Raw genomic sequence first — 4,891 nt, 5'->3', positions numbered from 1 at the left:
GACCCCATAGATAGTAGCCCAGCAGGCTCCTCTGTCCCTGGGATTCTCCAGGCAAGAATACTGGAGTGGATTGCCATTTCCTTCTCCAGTCACCTCCGGCTAGATGACTGCAAAAGTAATGGCTCTGAACTGTTGCCTCATCCTCTCCTCTGGTCACTGTCTGGTCACCTCCAGGGCCTTGTCTCACAGCCTTTGTTCACCTTTTCAATGAGTCACCACTGTAGCAATTAGCTTCCCCTACCCCGGGCCTCACCTCGGTTGCCCTAAGGCTTCTCTTCCTTGGCGTGTCTGGTGCCTGCCCCAGAGTCCCGCATGGACGCACTTCCCATGGGACCTAGAAAGGTGGACTCTTGGCCAGTGAGGGGTAAAAGCTCAAAAACGCACACTCCCCCTTACCCAGGGGCTGCCACCTTAAGATCCCTGTGTTCATTTCTTGCTCTTCGTCTCCATTTCTGTCACATCCCTATTGTGGGATCTCGTGCCAAAGGAAAACATCTATAGTCCCCACCCACAAGGGAGGTGCCCTCTGCCGGGTTGGCACATGGATGGTGTGGGGTGGGGAGGTGGCCCCAGGGGGTGGGGTTCATGTGGAGTTAAGTTTGATTGAATGAACAAATGGAATATCCTTAGGCACCTGGATTTCTTAATACAGAAAAAAATCTCTAAGCCACATGCTTTAATCCATGATATACTCCCTGGCTCATCCATATTTTAGGCTAGTTAATTCCCACATGACAAGGATGTTACACACCTCACGGAGCTGGTTACTTAGCTGGTGCGTATTGGAGTATTTTATGGCAATTTCACAAGAGCAAAGATGACTTTAAGGAGAAGAAAACCCGAGTATCTTGTGAATCGACCTCAGCACTAGCTGTTCGCTCTCAAAGGCGAGCAGAGTAAGATGAATTAGAAAGCGTCCCTGCCTTCCATTTGCCTCTTTCACTATGAGGGGACAATCTCTAGACTAATGAATCGCTAACTGCATCTGCGACATGGATCCAGAACAGCAGGGGGACACACTGGGCCGAGTGGAGTTACTGGATTTCTCCTGGCAACATCGATTACATTTCTAGCTGTGACTAACCCTTCCCCCTCCCTCTCACCAGCATCCCTCATCACCTCCAGAGATGAACTCAGCTCTTATCACCAGCCTTGCTTTCTGAGTCACCACTCATTTTTCCCACCTGGGGTCTAACTAGACGGCTTGACAAAAGATGAAGTAATTTATAGATACATTAGACCTTATCACCCTGGCTTTGGTCTTCCCTTCTGGTCTCAAGTGAGGCTGACTTTTCAGATTGGCTAGAAATGTAGTGCTTTTTTTCCCCTTTTGCCATGTCTGGTGTCTCTCTCTTATTCCCTCTCCATTTGGGGACATGTTCTCTCTCCCACGTTTGCCTGTGTTTGGAACTTCTTTGGAGCCGTGCCTTTGCAGGATGGTTGCCAGCAGCACATACATTGAGGAAAAGCATTTTCTTTTTCAAGCTTTTTTTCTGTCCTGGTTTGCATCTAGGTGAAGGCAGGTTAGATACCAAGCTGTGCCTTGGTACATGTATGTACTTTTTTAAAAATGAAAATAGCTTTATATTCTGAGCAGTGTTTTAAAAATATGTCCCCCGATTTTCTGATACTCCCCCCATCCTACAGGCTGCTGGTCCTCTCTCTGGAGTGTGGTTGGTCTGTACTAACAGGTGCCTCGCTTCTAGTGAATAGAAACTGGTAGGAGTGATGCCTTCTGTCCAGTGTGACCCCTGAGACTAGGACATAAAAGGCAGGAGGCGTAGCCTTGCTCTGTCTCTTGGCTCACTGGCTGGCATTGGGTTTGGGGGTGGGTAGGACAGCCTCTCTCAAAACTGACCCTCCAGCCTCAGTCAAGCCTTCAGCTGGCTGCAGCCCCAGGCAGCATTTTGGTTGAAATCTCAAGAGAGTCTCTAGTCCAGAGTCTCCCAGTTTGGCTGCTCCCATGTTCCTGACTCACAGGAACTGTGTGAGATAATAAATGTTGGTTGTTTTAAGCTGCTAAACTCTTTTAAGTGTAGCAATAGATAAATAATGCACTCTGCCTTCACGTTATTTCCTGTGGAGGCTAGAGGTGCTAAGACAACGTCTCTTTGTCACATCAGAGTGACTAAGGCTACCAAAACAATGACCAAGGACAGGAGTTATTTAGGAATTCTTAGTTTGAGAAATTCAGTTCAAAGATGTATAACAGAATTACATTTTAAAAATTTATACTCTCTTTTCCCAAAGAAGGCACAGTAATTCCAAGAAAAATAAATGCACAGAGCCCTAAGTACAAATATGAAATAGAAAATCAGGACCAAACCAAGGGAACGGTAATTATAAGCATAGAAAGAAAGTGAAGTCGCTCAGTCGTGTCAGACTCTTTGCTACTCAGTGGACTGTAGCCCACCAGGCTCCTCTGTCCATGGGATTCTCCAGGCAACAACACTGGAGTGGGTTGCCATTTCCTTCTCCAGGGGATCTTCCCAACCCGGGGATCAAACCCGGGTCTCACTGCATTGCAGGCAGATGCTTTATCCTCTGAGCCACCAGGGAAAGGGTTATAAGCATAAGGACCAAATTAATTGCCACAGTTGAATCTTAACCATGATCTGAGCTTCCTGGTAGTCGTGGTGAAAGGGGGAACTTAGTAAGTTCCGTAGTTTGGTTTTTTTTAATATGGAACACTTCATTAATTTTTGTGTCAGCCTTGTGCAGGGGCCATGCTAATCTTCTCTGTATCATTCCAGTGTAGTTTTTCTTATTGGAAAGGAAACAAAGCTTTTCCTAGAATCAAAATTTAAAACAAAGTTCTCATGCGCACTTAAATATGAATGCTGAACTAGGTAGAGGATAAGACTCCCAGTCCTTCAGAGATATTGTGTTAGCTAAATTCATTTAGCTGTTACTTGTGTTCTTTAGTAAAAGAGGGAGGCAAGACTCAGAGCTCAGAGCAATGGTGAATTGCAGAAAATAAAAGGAATTTCTTTGACCTCATGCTGCTGGGCCTTTTGAAAGTGGCATGTAAATGTCTGTGGAAATATTTTTGATCTGAGTTGAAGCCCTTGCTTTTCTTTCTCTTTTCCTTTGGTATATATATATATAGCATGAAAGCACTTCTTGGGCAGCAATTTAAAATAGCCCAGTTTATCTCTCTGCGTATATTCCCGGTCTCGGTTTCAGTCTATAAATTCTTTCTGCTATCTTGGACTTTGCCTGAGAATGTGAATCCTGCAGCACATCCCATCACATTCCTCTGGTTTCCTGACCCCCTGTTATTTTCACCAGTCCTCCTAGATTTTGTTCACAATCCTGCAGGGAGGCTGCAAAGGCGATGGAATGCGGTAGCTGGGCTGCAGGGAAGGTCCAGGGACCTAATTGGTTGTGTGCAGCAAGCTTTCCAAGAGCACTGCTGGGCTGATGCCCTGCTTTTGAGAGTGAGCTGCAGGGGTCTTGCCAGGGTGTGCCAGGCCACAGTGGTCCCGGAAAACCCCAGTGTCCATGGAGCTGCAGAGCCGGAGTCAACGCCAAGCATGAAATGGAAGGAGATTGCTCTCCCAGGGTCAGACAGGGCACCTCTCCTGCCTCCCCTTGCCCTGCGAAGCTGTGTCTGTGACAGCTGAAAATACAGGCTGTACTGTATAAAGACGCCAAGCACACTGCCTGGCTTGTGGATTTCAATTTCTGTTGGTTTTCTCCTTCCCTTCTCCTCTGTCTCCTCTCCTCCCCTTCTTGTTTCCTCCTTTGCCATCTCTCCTTCCTCCATTCTGCAAGCATCTGAAGAGCAGAGCTGGTGTGTGAGTCCATTTTATTGAAATGTTGCCCTGGCTGTTTCCTCTGCCTGGAATCCTAGGTCTTCTCTTTGCTCAGTTAACGCCTGCATACCTTGTCAGCCTGAGCCTTTTCTGCTCCCTCTTCTTAAGTCAGCTGTCCCTGTCAACTCTTCCCTTTGCACTGTGCTGTGTGCTCAGTCACTAGAATCGTGTCTGGCTCTTTGGGACCCCAGGGACTGTAGCCCACCATGTAGCCCATGGGAAAATCCACCCATGGGGTTTTCCAGGCAAGGATACTGGAGTGTGTAGCCACTTTGTTCTCCAGAGCATCTTCTCAACTCAGGGATCAAACCCACATCTCCTGCGTCTCCTGCATTGGCAGGAAGATTCTTTACCACCGAGCCATCTGGGAAGCCCATTTCATCCTTTTAATTCTTATCATATAGATTATTTTAATTTCATTAGCATGATGACCTGATTAAATAAATTTTACATTTTTTATATGCTACTTCCCTGAAACTATCTGGTCACCTTTATATTCCCAGAACAGTGCCTGAGCCATAACAGTTATCAATATCATTAGTTGAGTGGTCAATGAATCAGTGGATGAAAAGGTCTAGTTCCATGAATTGTGCCTGGTGTCTGCCAAGGCATCACAGTTCTTGTGTGATAAAGATGAATACTTCTGTCTACTAGGATGTGTTCAGAACTGTGGACACCAGGTGTTCAGAGGACCAGAACTGTCCCCCAGTAATGGCAAGGCCAGATTGGCAGGCTCATAAGTGAAGCAGAGTCTTCAGATCTTTCAATACTCATTAAGTCCCTGTATTCACTTGCCAGGGCTGCCATAACAAAGTATCACAGCTGGATGGCGAAACAGCCACTCTCTCCCTGCATCTTCACAGGGTCTTCCCTCCGTAACTTTCTGTGTCCAAACGTCTCTTCTCAGATGGACACCAGTTATAGTGGATTAGGCCTTGTCCTAACGACCTCAGCGACCTCACAGAGAAGGCAATGGCACCCCACTCCAGTACTCTTGCCTGGAAAATCCCATGGGCGGAAGAGCCTGGTAGGCTGCAGTCCATGGGGTCGCTAAGAGTCGGACACGACTGAGT

The 4,891-nt window shown here is 46.8% G+C and overlaps 1 non-coding gene across 1 annotated transcript; it reads right to left on the bottom strand.

Moving 5' to 3' along the window:
• Nucleotides 1-2,676: 2,676 nt before the first annotated feature.
• Nucleotides 2,677-2,782, bottom strand: LOC112442125 (U6 spliceosomal RNA). Its single transcript, XR_003030132.1, has one exon. It is a non-coding gene; the product is annotated as a U6 spliceosomal RNA (small nuclear RNA).
• Nucleotides 2,783-4,891: the final 2,109 nt, after the last annotated feature.

This window comes from Bos taurus, chromosome 17 (genome assembly GCF_002263795.3).
Source record: "Bos taurus isolate L1 Dominette 01449 registration number 42190680 breed Hereford chromosome 17, ARS-UCD2.0, whole genome shotgun sequence".
Classification (NCBI taxonomy): Eukaryota; Metazoa; Chordata; class Mammalia; order Artiodactyla; family Bovidae; genus Bos; species Bos taurus.
This window is presented reverse-complemented; position numbering and strand designations above follow the sequence as displayed.